This window comes from Harpia harpyja, chromosome 12 (assembly GCF_026419915.1).
Source record: "Harpia harpyja isolate bHarHar1 chromosome 12, bHarHar1 primary haplotype, whole genome shotgun sequence".
NCBI classification, from domain to species: Eukaryota; Metazoa; Chordata; class Aves; order Accipitriformes; family Accipitridae; genus Harpia; species Harpia harpyja.
In genome coordinates this window covers 37,145,136-37,164,237 of record NC_068951.1, presented here as the reverse complement: position 1 = coordinate 37,164,237, position 19,102 = coordinate 37,145,136, and the positions used below count along the sequence as shown (strand labels likewise).

The 19,102-nt window shown below is 39.0% G+C and overlaps 1 protein-coding gene across 3 annotated transcripts in view; it reads right to left on the bottom strand.

Annotated features, from left to right (window-relative positions):
* Positions 1 to 19,102, bottom strand: part of TBL1XR1 (TBL1X/Y related 1) — a 118,353-nt gene that overhangs the window by 62,444 nt on the left and 36,807 nt on the right. For all 3 annotated transcript variants that reach the window (XM_052802947.1, XM_052802944.1, XM_052802946.1), the window contains exon 2: positions 4,791 to 4,855. The gene's annotated coding sequence lies outside the window, so the exon portion shown is untranslated. The remainder of the gene's footprint in view (positions 1 to 4,790; positions 4,856 to 19,102) is intronic.

Below are 19,102 nucleotides of genomic sequence, written 5' to 3'. Positions count from 1 at the left end.
TAGCTTGCTTTCTGTAAAAAAAATAAAAAACCCTTCCAAAAATGGATCAGAATGCAGTAGTACATAAAATTTTTAATGCTTATCACAGTATGTACCCTAGCACACCACACAATTTTTCTTCTGTATCGCATTATTAGCACTCCCTCTTCAACACCTATACCACTAGATCAGCTAATTCATGCTGATCCAAGAAACAGAACTTATGAACACTCTGAACTATAATTGTTCAGCCGTAACCAATTATCAGACAAAAATATATTGCACTTCACCTTCCTTCATTGATAGTAGCATCCATTGATTTCAGAAGGAGCAAAACAGTCCAAAATTTCATGTTGTCACTTAGACTACTACAGAAGCTGCTAGAAATATATATATTTTTTTCTGTTTTAAAGCTGTACTCCATAAACCGTACAACCAACAGCCTTAACAATAAATTTCATGAGCACTTTTAGGCCCTGCCGTTGAAAGTGCTTTCAAGCTTGGTTAGCTTTATGCATGCAAGTACTCCTTATCTATATCTCAAAAGAACTATTCCTACACTTGAAGTTACAGGTACGGACATGCGTATGTATCTGAAGAATAAGCGCCTTAGTCTTGCAGGGTTATTTATTTTGAAGCAACTATTCATGTCTTTTGCAGCCAACATCTTAAGTGCTGTCAAGTTTCATAAACTCTTGAAAGCAGGGGTCCCTGTTCTCAATATAATGAAAACCAACCTTCAGCTTTACCATCTTTCAAAGGTCTGCCCACCCGCAAATATTATTTTGTATATACTTATAGTTGTGATATGACGTTCAACTCCTGTTGAAACAAAGTCAATTTTGCAATTCCCGTGCAAACCCTGGAGCTAACAGCACAGACCTCCTCCCGCCCTTGGCAGGCGCCGGCAGAGGCAGGGCTTCCACACCAAACCCAACTCCTCCAGTCCTGAGTGCAGGCTCTTGCCCTCTCCCTTGCTTGTCTTCCTCTGCATGAAACCATTTTAACATAACGGACTGGCAGAAGATTAACCTGGCAGATAGATCAACATTTAGATGGGTTTAGCTGTGGTGGAACCACAGGCTAATAGTTACATTCATTTATTCCTTCAGCTGTCTTCTAAGGAATGGTAAGGTCACACGACGACACTACAGAAAGCACCACAAAGGGGTTCAAAGAAAAAGTCTTGCTGCAGTCTTGGGGAAGTTTTTGCAGACATATTCCAATATCTTCACTGAATGCCTTTTTCTTTGGAGTGACTTCTTCAACCTCCTCAGCTCCTCCAAACACTGCTGCCATTTCTGGGCTAACTGCGCTGCATAGATAATCACGTTGAAGTGTTGCACCCATGGAATTTCCCGGCCCAAGAGACTTGGCGCCTGCAGAGTTGTTCTCCTATAAAAAGTCTCTTACATGTAAGAATACTTGACGTAACACATAAAGGGTGTGTTATACCTTCAAAACACAGTATGAGATATTCACCTAAAAGTAGACAGCATTAAAAAGGATGGATTTAAAACACGTAACTTTGTATTCCCCTCAGGAGACTATGAGGACATGACTTAACTGTTGACGACCCCGCTTTCCTGGAGACTAAGTAACTGTGCTCACTGCCTATCCTCAGACTTTGCCTGTGTCAGCTTGTAATAAATGGTAATATCCTCTATTCTCTTCTGCAGGAGACCTTTTTAACTGATCAGCGTGTTGATCTTTGTCAGACTAACCATGCAGTAAGAGATGGAGCCAAGAACCCAGGCACAGCATTTTTCAGGATGCCTCTCAGAAGGCCACCACGCTGCCTCTTCCATCGCCCTTTTTGGTTACATCCTACGAAATTAAATCCATCGCAGCAAGCTGCTGTATGATAGTCACAGATACTTCCCAGCTTTCTGTAAGTTTCTGGGTTTTGCACATTCCTTTTTATATATGTAGATATACATATATATGTAGATAGATACATGCACACACAAGCACACCCATATATAGTCACACATATTTATGCATACACACACACACAGGCCTGCTTCAATGACTTGTAGAAGACAAAGGCAAACTGTTTTGCTTCTAAAACTTGCAAGAGAAGCCTTGCAAGGTACGATGGAAAATCCCTCTCAGTTAAGCTACCTGTTCCATCACATAACAAAAAAATTAATTTGCTAAAGCCTTTGCGGAAATCCTAATGTGATCTTTTGCTTAGGCCAAAGGTCCAGGACTTTCGATTTTTATTTTCAACACATTCATTAATCCTTGTGACTGTGGATTAAGTACCCAGTTATCGGCCTCTAAATGAACCTTTGAAATCCTAGAAAAAGTAGCATTATACGCTAATTTTCCTTCACTTAACAGGCCCTTTTTGTTAAGCCTTTGCATCTTTCGTTTGAGACTGTGAGGAACATTACAGTTGACTGGAAGAATGGGAAGGAGAACTTACACCAACTGAACATAGTCATGCTCTCTTTTAGGAGGCTATATCACAGTAAAAATTTTTTTTTTTTTTTAAAAATCACCAAAAATTACAATATGTTTTTAAGGAGTAACTGATATTTTACCCTATTTAGTTGTCATATAATATCATATATGATGCAAAAAACCCGCATCTTTTAATTCCCTTTAAAATAGAAAAGTAAAGAAAAAACACAAGAGGATGTGTAACTTCTGTGTTTTACTATTTTTTTTTAGTACTAAGAAATGGAACTGACAATCATGATTAAAAAATGATCAAAAATGCTAGTATCATTTCTCAAGGGAATCAGAAATGAATTTCTGATTCAAATATATGTATTGAACATGGGTGGCCAAGTTAACCCAAGTCCTGTTTGGGAGAAGAATACAAACTGCTTTTTTCAGGTCAACCTCTGGCCCATACTTTGTCTACAAACACCAGCGAGAAAAACAACATACTAAAAACCCATAAAAGTCTTTTTTACTATAAACCAGATTAAGTTATGATTACTTTTGGGATGATGAAGAATGTGACTAGCTTGTCTCTTAAATCCACGTTCAAACTGTTTCAAAGTTAATTAAGAGATGAGTAATTGTTTAGAAATCTCTAGAATAATAAAATATAACAACTTATAGCACAAAAGCAGCCCTTAAAGAAAAGAGTGGGGAGTATTTCACTTCACCAGAAGTAACAGTTGAGTATGTTTTACGATCACTGTAACAACTAGCATGCCCTTGAGACTGTGCAATTCTGAATTTCTAATATAATTTGTAGGGGGAAAATTAGGACAAAATGCAGTAACATTTCAAGTACAGTCTCTCAGTATTTTAAAATTTTATGAAGTATAAGGACTAGGTTAATATGGAATGAGTCATGTTTTTAAGAGAAGCAGTAACACAGACCTGTATTTTAAATCGTAACTACAAACATGCTCAACTAATACAAAATAAAAAGAAATCGGAGTAGGTTTTTGTTGGAAAAAGGTCAATAGCAACAATGAAAATTTAGCAATAATAGAAAAGGCTGAGAGCACTTCTAGTTTCAGCTTTGGAAAGTTAAAATACCAGGCTAAGTGACCAGGTAAAAACGATGCCTTCTCACTCAAAAAATCCATTCCCACCAGCTGAACTTCATCCCAAATCAATATAAACTTCACACATATGAACTCTGAGCCTAAACATCAGGCTATTAAATGACATACACAACTTGGTGCAGATCTTCTGATTTCAGAGTTATATTTGCTTTACTTAGTGCCAAATATATGCTGCATTACATTTCACTCCATGATGTTGTCTTCAAGAGTCAACAGAATCACTTACCACACTTCAAAGTAAAGCAGTTACATCTAAGCAAACTCTCTTGGAGTGTCATCTTGCTCACAGGGCAAAGACGGTGGAGTTGCAAAGGTGTAAGTGAGGCTATAATTTATTTACATATTCTTTAGATCCATGCCCACATGCAAACCAAAGGAACCCAGCTCAGCTCTCGTATCCCAAACTGAGTCTTCAAAGCTAGTGGTTAGAAATACTATCCCTTTAACTTCTGTACTGAGCACAATGACTTAGAGATGCTTGAAATACAAAACTCAGGCTGGCACTTTATGAATTTATTTCTTAAGGCTAATGCTGCAATTACCATTCTCGCATACCTCAACTGTGACAACACAAGATACCAAAACTGCTGAAAAAAAGATTATTTGATCAAAGCTGAAGCAGTAAGTTCCAATCCTTCTCTTCAGACCTCACCTCTGCCTTCCACCTACACAACTATCAGGAAGCATAAGTAAACCATAAAGACAGTCTGCAAACATGAACCTCCAATAGTCTATAACATTGAGTAATATTCCAGAGATGGAATAAGAAGATTGCACCAACCAAGCCCCTTTCTAAGGGAGCTAAGATTTTTTAGCTTCACTAGTCTTATGCCATCAAACGTGCTGAAGCAAAATACACCTGGCACTGCACAGGTTTTTTAGAGGAGAAGCTGTTAGTACTGAAACAAACTGCAGAGAGCACCCAAGTGGGGGCAACAGAGCACTCAGCTGGGCTACAGCTTGCCCCAAACAGGCTCTTGGCCAAAAGAGGAAGCAAAACCAGTCACCAACAGGATGAGCTCTGTTATTGTCAAGTCACACTTCTTGCTTCAAAATTAACATGCTAACCCACGTTCCACATGACAAAATCCAGATACAATTTTAGTATTTTTATCAAACAGAATAATGGTCTAGATGTTTCTTAAAAAATTAAAATAATCCACTTGTGTACTAAAAAGTAGGTATTCTAAAAATACTGTCTCCAATACAAGACAGTTTACGGTGTATCTGCAGGAAGGAACCACACCACCTTTAGTCAGTTAAAAAGGTACTTACCATTGGCAGTGCATTGATATGCGGAAGTTTTCCTTTCGGGTGCCTCTTGCCACAGAAAGGTGATGCTGACAAGGAAGTAAGGAGACAAAATAGGAAACATTAATATTTATTATTTTGAAAACGGTGGTGTTAACACAATAAAACGTTATCCAGTATGGGCCTTCATAGCTCTCGCAGCCTACTCTGTTCACGGAGCTGAGGGATTACCACTGAATTTGTATACAGCCTAAAGCAGCAGCGATCAGGCACAGAAGAGCAGGCAGAGCTGGGGTTTTGCATATATCCTGTCACTACCCACATCACACGAACTGCTCCTGTGGGGAGCCTGAAACACAGACCTTTGAACAAATAAGCCTGTTGAATGAATACTTGTACCATCAGACCTCTAGACAGTCGCACCCATTCAGCAGGAGCACACACAAACAAAACAACCCGTGTATAAAAATCCTGATGTCTGGATTTTGCCTTAGCTCTCCAGAAAAAGCTTCGGGAAGCTAACTAGGAAAAGTAGGCAGCTTACAGTATCTTCTGCCCATGCCAAATTTCTTCCGGAAATAAACCTCAGCTGCCAACTTCTAAACGCTCTGAAAAGCCCCAAACAAAAATCAACATTCCAGTGGTTTGACTTCCAAAATAGTTACATCCACTATGAAGCAGTAAAAAAAAAAAAAAAAAAAAAAAAATCCGTTTTCCTAACACATATTGCCCTAAAACTCCTTTTATGTCCACAGGTGTGCTACGCATCCAGATAGTTACCAACTCCTGCAGTGACTTCAGTAATTAAAAAAACCAGCTCATACTAGTTGCTGGCGACATTTGACAACATGTACATAATAGAAGTCTTCTAGTGCACTATTCAAGAGAAATCTTTCCCATCTTCAAAAACTGAACAAAAACATAAGCCAAAAAAAATCCATGTTCTCCTACATTTTAGTAATTTTCTTTACGTATCAATAATAATTTCTGCATCTAACAATAAAGTAGTTAAGCAAACACATTTTGATGTCCAAATACATGCTAACTCCAGCCACTGTAACATCCACTTTTATTCAGTAATGACGAACAATTTTTATTCACACTAATATTTCTGAGTGGTTGCTCTCCATGCAAATACTCGCCAGACTACTTTTCTTTAGTAAATAATCTAATCACCCACTCAAAGAGCAGGAAGGGGGGACAGATGGACATGGGTGACTAATGAAGAATTATCAGACTATTTTTAGATTAAACTATTTACAAAGCATCTGTAAACTGTGTTCAAAAACTTCTACTATGAGTAAAGAATAACTACGGTTTTGGGGGCTCATGATCAACACAGAGTTCTTGCATGCAATTTTCAAGCTCAGCCAGTACGAAACTGTTTATTATAAAGCCATTTTTGGACCCAGCCGAAAAAAAAGAGCTGCAGCAGTTGGGCTTATTGTATTCTTAGAAGATCTCACCACACCACCAAGGCAAGTGCAAGCAAGAGGAGAGGCACTGCAGAGGATGTTGAAGAATGCAGGAATGCTGGGAATTGAAAGAATTTGCAAACATGGTCTTGTTTCCTTGCTTAGTTGTACTGGTGCTGCAGAAATTATGTAAATAGGCTGAGGAAAACTCCACTCCTCAAGTGGCACAGTTTCCTATGCGGAGTTCCTCGGAAAGGTTGTTTTTTCCACACCCAGAGCTGCAGACCAGCAGAGAAGAGAAAGTTTTATCACCTTGTTCGGCAGACCCCATAAAAAAAACCTACTTGCTAATAACCAGAGTTTTCCTTAAAAACAGAACAAAACACCAACTGACCAATATTTTTTTAAGAACAGCCTAAATCATTATGAAAGCTGTGTGCAGAGAAAGGCAGAGGAGGGCTCTGCTGCCCCGTTCCGAGTGTGCCGCTTGGTTTGGGTTATTTCATTTGGGAAGGAACAAGGCAAACATAAATAAAAGGATGATTGCACAAACATAAACCATTTTCTTCAATGAAAAAAGGCTTTCTTCAGTATACACTGCCCAAACTGTGTCCTTCCAACACCTCTTTGCCCTTGTGCAATCTTCTGAGTGCAGTACTTATCGTCGAAGCCAGAGAAGGAAACCTTTCCGTCTGATCTGTGGAAGAGGCTTCTTGTCCTTCGCTTTGTATCTGAACAGGGCAGTGACACGGAAAGAAGCTGGAAGCAAAGACTCAAGAGAGCAGAGAATGAGAAAAGAAAGGGCTCACTGACTCTGCTTCATTCCTCACTCATGTTAATTGGTTGTAGGCTCCAGTTTTAAATAAGGGTGCTTGAAATGACACGTAAACATTTAGAAACTCTGCGATGTCCTTCTTCAGAATACAAGTACTGAGTACAAATGCCTCATCAGCAGCTTTTTTCGTTCCAAATTTATCCTATTGGACTTTGTCATTTTGGCATGTACCTTGAAACAATGCAGGTGACCGCTATAATTTATTGATTTTAGACTATCTCTCGCCTTTATATACCAACCTGTTACCGTGATTTAAACAGGTGACCAGGTGTAGTAACAGCTACACTATGTGACACTTAAAAATAATCCACCAGATGCCCTTGAAGTTGATAAAGCACACCTGGGGAATGCACAGCAGCTTGTGAGTTTGGATCCTTCATCTTGGAGGGGCTGGAGGGTTGACCACTGACTGATGACTAACGCCTTCAGCATCGACTGAACACTGCTGCCCTCAACTTAAAAAGAAGTAAGATTTTGCTGCACGTGTACTGAGCTGCTCCCAGCCAGCGCTCACCAGCTTTGGCCACACCGGGCTTTTCTGCACAAGAATGACACACCTGATGCCTGTGTCCCCCATGACACCAGGCCAAAATGCTCGGTACAGTGTCCAACATCTCCTCGGGAAGAGCATCCCGCTGCGGCGCACAGAGCGGCAGCAAGTCCTGCAGCCATAAACTCAAGACCTGCTTGCATGCAGAGGTGGCAAAAAAGGTCCAGGCAACAGGCTGCACAAGACAGGCAGCTCCCGTCTGCAGGGCCAAAACTAACACGCCAAACCAGCTACCAAAAAAGTAAATACCAATCCATGCTGCTAGCACAGACTGGGCTGCTGTTATCAACCAAGTAATAATCGCGTGGTACAAAGACGAAACCACAGGTGAAAACAACCGTGGCACCGCACAGTGACAAATCTGGTTATAAACACATAGCACGGATGTAGACTAATGTTATTCTTTACCTGTTTCCAAACATAATCAGTTCAAAGCAAGGATTTCTCTAAAAGCTATTTGCAAAAACGTTTAACCATTTTCTTCTAGAAACGCCATCATTTATGCTGTTTTCTGCTACCCATCCATTACACTGGGTTCATGCTATGGCTAAAACAATGTTTTCTGCATGAGCTTTGAATTGCTTCTGTTCCTCATGTGAACTTGTGCGCTCATGTTTTTCTTCTAATCCTCTTAGGATCACACTGTTTATACTACTTTCTGAGATTTTGGTGCTATTTGAGCTCTGACAACAAAATTTAGTCATTAGATGTTGTGCTTTGTGAATTACAAAAGCCTTCTAAGGACACAGTATCTTTTCTTCTAAATTCTCCTTGAGTATCCTGCTTTTATCTGGATTCAGTATCTGGAAAGAGCGTCCCAATCAAAATAGAATTAAAAATAACTAAATCCTGGATATTCCCCTCAGTAACTAGGCTGCAAAAAGCATCAGACAAAGCCTAAATTGAAAACTAATCACTCCATTGAATCCTTCCTTTCATTTGATTAATAGGCATATACAAAACTAGTGGTGATTCTACCACTGCCGTGCTTGGAACATAAACAGAGAAAATCAAAATTATTTCTTTTAATCACAGCTCCACAGCGATGTATGGCAATTTTTTTTAAACAATTCAGCACTTCTACAATAACATCTGCTTTTCAGATCTAACACAGAAGCTGAACTGAGACAAATACCAACTCAAAAAATTCAAGAGAAACAAATACATATGAGCGGGCAAAAAAAAAAAAAAAAAAAAAAAAAAATCAGCACCACACACAAGACAGCATTAAAAACTGTCATCACCTGCAACTAGTTGGTCGCAGTAGGGTTCCTAGTGACAAAATAACACACGCAGACTGCTCCAATACCCCACTGTGGGAGCATGCAGTGGCACAGCACTGGGAGTATGCTCAGATGGAGGGGGGGGAATCATCGAGGGTATTTTACAAGAAGCCTCAACAGGGAACACTCAAAGTATCCGAGACCTGCCCAGAGACATATCCACCCATATTCCTCAACTCTATGTGAAACAGCTTTTCTCTGTCAGTTGAGAAATTTTTATTTCCTGATCTTTGTTCTGTCTTAGGCCTTCATTACTTCAGAAATATGGAAAAACCTGACACAAGCTAACTTTCTGGATGTTTCAAAGAAGAAATGCTTAACTTACATATTCATATCACACAAAAGTTGCACAACTTTCCACACTTAGAAATACTCTTTCATATAACAAGCTCCTGTATGTGTATGGACGTATATGAACCAACTATTAAAACAAACCAGGATATCTGAGGGGATAAAGAATAAGAACTGGGTAGGCAGACAACACTACTCTGGAGAAAAGATCATCTGGATACAGGAACCACTTTTCAGAAGAGCACAGAAACAGGCTTCACTGTGCAATGAGAAAGATAGGAAAAGTCAGACCAGAGCAAAAGATTATTGCAGCAGCTATGTACAAGTTTAAACACCAATTTCTATAAAAGTCAAAAATTGAGGCAATCGCAGAAAATAGCTTATAGCCCACTGAAAGGAAAGGAAGCTAATTACTGGAGAGGAAACCATCTTAGCCAGCTCTATTAAAAATACATAACACACCAGAGTAATCTTGTCAATACCAATCAGTTGGTAGCACTGGGGAAGGAGGGAAGGCAAGCCGTGCTGCAGCACGATTTCACTTGCAAGGCATTTAAATGAAATTCATTAGTAAGTAACCCAATTCACATAAACTGGAAGTTAAAAGATCCTAGAGAATGAAGTTAAATCCAGTCTAGACCGGGAAAGAGTATAAACAGTTATTACTCAAGGCACTGAGTGTTACGTGAAGGGACTATTGGCCTCTAGAGTAGTCACAAAATCCCACTTTCACAGACTGCTACATCTAGGATGGGGGCCCACCTATGTAAATTCAATGTAGTTTCTAATTTGTGGTGCTTGTTTGTTTTCTGAAAATAGTGGACATGATGACTAGTGACATACTGATAATAATAGTAGCATATTGACATACTGATAATAATAGTAGCATATTGATATGTAATTTTTTGTGGTTTTATTCTAGAACTGAGTTTTAAATTTAAATTCCTCACTGCAAGATTAATCAGAGAAAAGACTGAGAATAACAGCCTGTCAAACTGTGTGCTCTCAGCAGACTCACCTCAAATTGGAAAGAGAAAAAAATTTTCCTTGTGTAAAAAAAAAAAAATCTGACATGTAGCATTTAGGGGCCACTGTTATTCTCATTAAGTTTACTATCGATTTCAAATACATACTAAAAACTGCATCAAGACACAAACAAAATATACCACTTTAAAAAAAAAAAAACAGAATTTTTTTTTACCATTCCCTTTCCTCAAAGTAGGAAGAGCCATATTTCCCATGATACTAATTCAGCCTGCTCCAGCTTGCCAAATCGACTCAGCCATGCTGCTCAGCGACAACCCTTCCCTTCCCCACGCAGAGCCCGTTAACTCAATGAGCCTTCACAGCTGAACGGAGGCAGGCACCTGCTTTTGTCAACATAGCAATGTGTTTGTAGGGAACTGATAGTTGCAAGGTTACCAGGACTTTTAAATTGGTCTCCAGTTTGGGGATATGGAACAAAGCTCAAACTGCTTCCCTAGGAAAAATACCTTTTTCCCTTTCCCTGCTCCTGCTAACAGTGCCTGCCTTGTCTGTGTTCTTAAAATATTTGGAACAAAATACTCCTCTGCTTTGGGATTAATGGTGGTCTTGTATCTAGATTATGGCAAGCATCGAAATTGTTACAGTGGGGCAAAAGCACAACTGTACATGTTTCTTAAGGAGCTTAATTTATTGAATTCATTAAAATTCTGTCTCAAATGTGCCATGCTTTGGGAGGTGGGATACGTGTTCTAAGTAGACATCACGTTTGGAACTTGGCTCAAAACATTTAAATAAGGAAATCTCCAAAAGTAACAAGAGGACATGACAATATTGTGTTATTTTCAACCCTAATGAATGCAACCACCATTCAAGCCCTGCCTGTGTTTCTCTCAATATCGGTACCACTATCACCCTTACTTTTTTGGGCAACCAGAAGTCAAATGGGGCATTCTTCCAGAGTAAAAGTTCTATCTACATTTTTGTCAAGCCAAGCTAATGAGCTGCAGAGGACATTTAGACAATGCAGCAGGACTTGGGTTCTACTGCAAGACATGGCGTTTGCAGACAGTTTGACGTCAACAGGCTCAAGAAGTCCTGCTGTGGCCACTGACCCTGAACATCACGTACACCCAGTGTTGTTGAAGTTGTGGCTCTCTTCCTATCTGAAAACACATTAGGAAGGCTGGTTGCCTTCCATCTGCCTTCTGCACGAGCACTTTGCAGGGTATTTGCCCTCGCAGCAAAGTATCGGGTTTAAAAACAGATACCAAAATTTTCTAAAAATCCACCTTACTTGTGATATCGGGCATGTAAAAGTAATAGCACAGTCTGAAGAACTGGGATCCAAGAATTCTTTTAATACAACCCTCAAAATTATGAGTTACTTTTAATACTCAAAAGCACTTAAAAATCCATAGGTATGAAAACATTTTTCTGAAAACTTAGTCATACTGGAGGTCAAAAGTAAAGTTTGTGGTGGAGCTTGGGCTCATATACTCCAGATGTTCCTGGGATGCAGCTCCCCTAAAATAAGGTGTTTATAACACGTTCCAGATTCTTCCTAAAATTATTATTACTATTATTATTTTGTGCAAAGCCAGAGAAAAACGTAAGCCTCTCACGCTGCCAAAAAACATAAAACTGACTGCCCTGAAATCATCCATTAAGCATATCAAGGAATAATTAAATATTTTTTCCAAAAATACTGCTCATCAAAAGCTGCTGCACTTCTGCTTACAGTCCCCTCTCATTTCCCCAGGGATTTTTCAAAACTGAGTGACATTTGGTGCATGATGTACTCACGCAGTAGCACCACCTTTCTACAAAAATTCTGTGACTTGGTCATATTTTCACACAAATAACCTACAGATTAAGCTCTTTCTGTACAGGTAAACCCTGTGATTAAGCAGCAGTTCAAGTTGCCCAAGACCAAGCAACATACAAGGAATTTTTCCCTTTTTCAAATCTCCACACCCTACCACCAGTAGACAGTATCATCTTTCCTAGAAATCCTCCTGCCTCTGCCCTTCCCATGCTCCCATCATTTCTCTTAATGGGGTAATTTTACAGCATTATATGAGGGCTCTGACTCACAAGGAGTTAAAACCTACCCGGAGAGGGCTGCCGTTGTTCATGCACTGGTTGTCCAGCCATCCCTGCTAAAAGAACAACTTATTCTAACACAGCAGCTACTGAACTGTGACAAATTGCAGACTAGGGTATAGGAAAAAAGACTGTGCCTCTCATTACCATGGCAAGCTTTCCTGCTCCACGAGCAGGTAAGTCATCCCTGCAGCGGGGGCTAAAAACTTTGAGGGCAGAGGGGACAGCACGCTCGTTCCCAAATAAGCTGTCCATTAGAGCTCAGAGGCTGTAGCTCACCTGAAGGCTTTGGTTAAGTTTTATTCTCAAGCCACATCCTAGCCAAAACCTACCTGCTATTCTACGGGGAGACCTTGGTACCCCCCATCTACCCACTCCCAGTTGAGTGCTCTCACCAATTCCTTTCCCCTAAAAAAATGGAAAATAATAATTTCTACCACTCAGCTCCTGAAGCATCCCGCTGCAGGGTCAGAAGAGTATAGCACTGGCTCAGGAGAGGAAGAGGGAACACAGCCCTGAAAGGGAAGAAATGCGGGAACAGCGCTGCCCTATAGCTCCGTCATCAAAATACACCTCTGTATCCAAGGGATGGCTGGTGCCTTGGATGATGATAGGGATCCCAGCACAAAAATCTCACAGCAAACACGGAATGATGCACTAGGTAATGTGAGTCATATCAGAAATAACACAGACACTAACTGTATAATATATATATATATTTTATTCTGTTGTATTTTCAAACCATTTAGATACCAGAGCTGAGAAACTATGTTTGTCTGTCACACTGATTGAATAGGGAAGTAGTTGTATCGATATTAGACTTATACACGGAGTAAGAGACACCAAAACCTGTTCCAAAGAATAAGCTGCCTACAGTACAGATAAACATAGCAAAATATTTACTGCAGCAGTATGGTCAAGGAGAATAGCCTTTATTAAATAAATGGATTAAAGTCATTAATCAACAGCAGCATTAGACTAATCTAATCATGCCACTTGTTATTCACCTTTTTTTTTTTTTTTTTAACAACAGGACCTAAGCATGATCAAGGAAAACAAATACATTTGATTCATCAATGACAGCATATTCAAAGGATTTGACGAGCATCAGGAAATGAAGCCACAGTAGAGATGCCTCACATAAAGACCGTCACTAGGCTATGATTAATTGATAACAACCTAACAGTGCCCTTATTCATGTCTGTCTTAAGTAAAGTAAGGCTTATCTACATGTATACAGTTAAAATATTAAACTATGTACCTCCTGCCCTAGGTGGTCTATTCTGAAATAAAAAAAAGCTTTTCCTAAAAATGCTGTTCATTACATTAACTAACATTTCAACCACTTTGGGCTCTCCTACTGTAGGAAAATGTTTTTCCTTATTGCAAATGGGTGCAAAAAAACCAAAGCAAACTTAATTTGTTGCCAAAATGAATGAAGTCAGTATTTTTGTTCCATTGGAAATGTTTTCTGTTGAATTTCCTACAGTCATTGCAGCTGTATAGCTCAATTTATAGCCCCTTTGAACTAACGTATAACATGTACAGAGCAACACATAGCAGGTGTTTATCCTATAAACAAGTGGAAGTGTGATTGGATAACCTATTATGCTGCTTTGCAAACAGTTAAAAAAAGTGAAAAAACTTGCTAATGTTAGTTCCCCAGCACTTTGTATTTTCCTTTATACAAGATAAAAGATTTTATCTGAACAAAACTCCATGAGACTTGAATGAGACCCAAAGACTGGCCATACCGGATCAGGCCAAAGGGCTCCCCGGCCCATTACCCTCTCTCCAGCAGTGACCCAATGGCAGATGCCTAAAGGAAGAGTGAAAACAGCACCAACATGATCTAGTCCCCTAAATAACCTCCCAGCCTCCAGCTATTTTCAACTCAGATGACTTTTCAGAGCACAATTTGTTTGGTTTCTCTGTATTTAGTAACCTCGAGGGAATTATCTTCCATTAACATTTTCAGTCCCATAAACATTTAGCATCTACGTCTTCTGGTAAGCAGTTTTACAGGCTCCCTGCTCGGAAAAAGAATAGCTTGTGTCTTTCTTTACAGCTTTATATATCTGCTTCTTACTAGCTTAACTTGACATTCCTGTAAGAGAAAAGGAACCTCTATGAAATGGGGAATTGAGCATCTAACATGGTAAATGTTAAAATAATGCCATTAAATTTCAAGACTATTTTTGAAAGAGCATCGGTCAATATGTGCTCATCAGCATAAACTCACACCCACAAAAGAACTCAGTTTCTTAGATATTAGGTTTTAATTCAGGAAGCTATTAACTTCTAAATCTTATCTCCACAGTAATCTGGCTAATACTCTTCTCGGTGTCTCACCTTTCCACTCTTATTTTCTCTTCTGTTCTTCAGCAGAGCTCCCTGTAAACAGGGTTAATAGCATCTTGTTTTCTCTGTAATGGGTATGTCCTAATAGTAACTGTAAAGGATATGTCAATGCTATCAAGAATGACTTGAATTTAAGCTTTCTTAAGCTTTTCTGAAGAACTGACACTAAATTCACCATCTTCAAAAGTATCCCAGAAAAAATGAGTTTTGTCAAGCATGTTATTTATCATTTTCAAAATCAATACAAAAACTGAACTAGTTACTACCTTCTGCATTAAATGTCTTTTTAATCTCAGTGAAAGTCTACCTGATAATTTGGAAAGCTGTTAATGGATCAGGTCTCAGGCACAGGTAAGTAACATCTCCAGCCAGGAGAAGACACACAGCAATTTAACAGGAGCAAAAGTCAAGGGCAAGAAAAGATCTACGTTTTAGATAAATCTACTGAAGATAACCCAGAAAAACTTCCCCAAAACAAAATCATGCAGCTGAAGAATAGTTATGAGAACCAGCCTATGCTATGGGGCTCCTGTTATTTTAAGCAAGAGTAGCAAGGACTCTGGAAGGAGTAATTCTGCCTAAGGAGACATCTAGTGTATAGCGTTTGATCTAACACGGCTTCTCCCTTTCTTTACTTTTTGATTCTTATCTTGATTGTTTCACACCAGGAATTTGAAATTGGCTGAGCTGCTCATCCTGCAAATCTCGCTGTTCAAACTAGAATAGGCTCAAGATAGGATTTCACCATTTGGAAATTTCATTTTCAGAATTCTGCCCCTGCAGTTGCCTGCAGAATTCTCTGCAACTGCTGTCAGGACTTCATGAAAAAGGTGGGGTTGGGGCTTTTTTTTTTTTTTTTTTTTTTTTTTTTAAGTCAACTCATATTTATCAGTGTGATCTGCTAGAGTCATCACAGAAAGTAAAAAAAGACTCAAGTCCTCTAGTCTTGGTCTTTGGGAAAAAAACCCACCTTCTTTAATCTTCCAACTTGTGAAAGAGAGAAAATTTACCCATGCATTAATTTTAAGATCTGCTAGATAGCCATCATCACTGAAATTACTTGCTCCTTGCATGTTTTTTGCTGCTCTGATATAGATTTACTAAAGCATCCACAGACTAGCCCGGTTTCCATTTTTAAAAAAGAAAAAAAACTGATGAATGTCTATAAATTTAAAAATATTAAAACAAAAAAAGCTATGCCTCTATTTTCATTTTGAATATACAGATATTTAGTTCTTTTTATTGATGAAGAACAAATTGGAGGCCTGTACATTTTGCTACTTTCTTTTGTGATCATGCTAACACGCACTCATTAACCAAGGAAACAACCGACAAATGCTCGGGTGAGGAATATCAGACAAACACATTTGTCAAAAATACTCCACCTAGCAAAAGTATTTCCCCTCAGTGTCAGACATGTCAAATATTGGGGTCTGGTTCATCTCCAAACAGAACACTGTAGATATTATTTTAGTCACACCTAGTCAAGGGTTTTTCTTCCCTTTTTTAAGTGTGCTTTTCAAGCATGCTTTTTTGGCATGCTTTTCAAAGTCAGCAGCAGGATTTTAAAATGGAACAATATGATGTATTTAGCACTATCTAATAGATACGCAGAACCTATACAGCACTGTGTAATAAATGCATAGAACTTGACAGCCCAATAATGATGTATCTTCCATCAGACCACAAGTAATAACCTAGGTTTACAAGCTGCCGCACTTCAGAAGAGACTGTTTACCAGATCAGATAAAACCAAGGTTGTATATATATATATTTTTTTTTTTACATTACAAATGCAATAATTTATCAGACTTTTTCTTGTGTCTTATCATTCTTATGCCTAAGGAACAAGCAAAATCTTGGAATTACAAAAATGTCTCAAACACTAGCACTTCTGACCCATTTAACACATAGAAAATTTTTTTTATACCAACTTCATCCAGAAATAAATCCACTTACCATATTCTCACAGGAATACTGCTACTAGACTGATTTCGACACCTTTTCAGAGAACTTTCATTTGACCCTCTTCAACTGTACGTGTGACAGGCTGTGTGTGCACACCACAGGCACACTGACTCCCCCACAAAAATGAAAAGGATGCTATTTTGCTAGCGACATTTGTAGACTAAACAAGCAAAGTTGAAGAGCAATTAGCACTATTTGTTCTTTTGTCAAGTTAAGATAATTTCCTTGTGGCATTTTTAACTGAACAAGTTGTTAATGCAATGATTCAGAAAACATTACTACTTTTATCTTTTTGTTCCTAATAGTATCCTCCTGTAAAGCAGTAAAAATAAATATGAAACTACATTCATTTATTTTAGCCTGCACATAAAGAGTTAATTTTTATTACTTCAGTGTGTAAAGACTTCATTACAAAATTCTTAAGTGACTTGGACAATTGCCAGTCCTCAATGTGACACATGCCAAACACTGTTACCAAATCTTGAAGATACTGGCTCCACAGACCAGCCACAGACCACCCATGGCCTCACGGGGCAAAGACGAGTGCGAATCAAGGCATCCAGCCACAGTGCAGTGCAAATATTTCACACCAGAGAAGCAACAATAGCATAAAGTGTTAGTAATATATGTATGATAGTGATCTACAAAGCCTCTCATCACTGCATAGAATTCCACTGTCCCAGCATACACTATATAGCCATAAACGGTAAGATAAGGGAACAGAGGTGAATTCTAGCAACATGGCATAATGAAACTCAGTATATGCACATATATGATGGGAAATGTAAATAGAGGTTTTACTTTGTGCCTTGCAATTGCAACTTAGGGATTCAGCTTTTTGCTTTTGTTAGTATGTAACAAAATTGCCAATATGGCAATTTGATTTCACATGTAACTCTCCATGTAAAAGTATCTCACGTGACACATTTTAGAAAGAGAGATGTATTTGCAAAATATTAAAGGCAATATTTGCATTTCTCTTGATTAACAAACCAGGAAGATACTACTGAAAATCCAAATTATCTGCTCATCCTTAGTTACCAGAAGACTTGACCTGGTGAGGTCATTTCAGCAGTCATATCTGAGGCACTCCACCCAAACCCTCCTGTGGGGTTTTGGTGTTTTGTTTTTTGTTTGTTTTTTTAAATTAACCATTTCTCACTGCTAACTATGAATTAACAATGATATAAATCAAGTTTAAAGAAGAGACGTTTCCTAAGCCTTCCAACAGATAGCTGCATTGCTGCCCTTGCTATTGCCCCATCAGCTGAATAAAATTACCAAGATTCAGATGGACTTCACCGTGGCTACTCACAGCCTGGAGGTGTGTGGGAGCATTCCCAATACACCTCTCGCAAAGGAAAGGTACGGGCACTGCCTGAGATAAGCAGCTGAGTTATTCATGTCCAGAGAGACCCAAAAAAACAGAATTGAGGCATGGTGAACTTACAAATTCTGGTAAAGGCACAGAGCACAGACACTTACAGTATCAATATTAATCACGTTTAGAATTAATAAAGATTAAAACACAAACCCTACAGATACCACACAATAAATTCTAAACCTCACTGCTTGTTATTTTAACCAACTGGAACAAAACAAAAATAAATGATAGCACCTAAAGAGAACTGGAGCGCTGTAACTCTGGCTCTGGCGCAGCCCGGTACCCATGGCCCGAGGGGGAGAACAGAAGAGGGAACACCACAGAAGTATTTCTGTTTGTTCTTTTTAAAGAGTATTTTTTTCATCTTTGCCAAAAATTTCTATTTAAAAAAAAATTTAAAAAAAATCTTTTGTTACTCTTTAATTGAAATTCTTCACTGCGTTTTCACAACAGAACCCCACTGTAGCATCTTTAGCATGTGTGCCAACTATTACACTCTTAAGAAAACAAACAGCTTTTGCAATGATACAGTTTGTCTTGGATCATATAATTTTAAGGTTGAGATTAAAAGACATTGGTTGATATCAACCAGATCTGAAAGAAAGAGAAATCCAGAAATCTCACTGATGCCCTAAAACAGCTGGCTGAGTCAGAGAGGGTGCACGTGCTCTGATACACACCACATTTCTTGCAAAAGCTCCTTGAGGGGAAGGCTGCATCAAGTCACATGGGAGAACCTTCAAGCATAGGAAAACCTTCAAAACTCAGGAACGCAACACCAATTTACAGAAAAGTCACACATCGCTATTTCCCCTTTCAATAGAGTAGCTTATGGATTGCTAGAGACAAGCAGAGAAAAATAATTCATGGCCCTCTCTCTCGTCTTTGGAAAGTAACGATGGTCAGAGTACAACCCAGTATCAAACTATTTACAGCTTCAGAAGTTAAAACTGGTCTTTCAAACTGACCAAAACCACGCACAGAGGCAATGCACTCAGGAAAGCGCTATTTTGTGTGCTCAGCAATGCCTTATACTGGTTCCACTGACCCCCACACCTTAGCTTGAGGCTGCACTGCAGGCTGGGAGAGCTGAGCCCTGGGCAGCAGGAACAGCACTACTTGGGCCAGGGTGTTTTCAGAAGACATACCACCTGTTAAG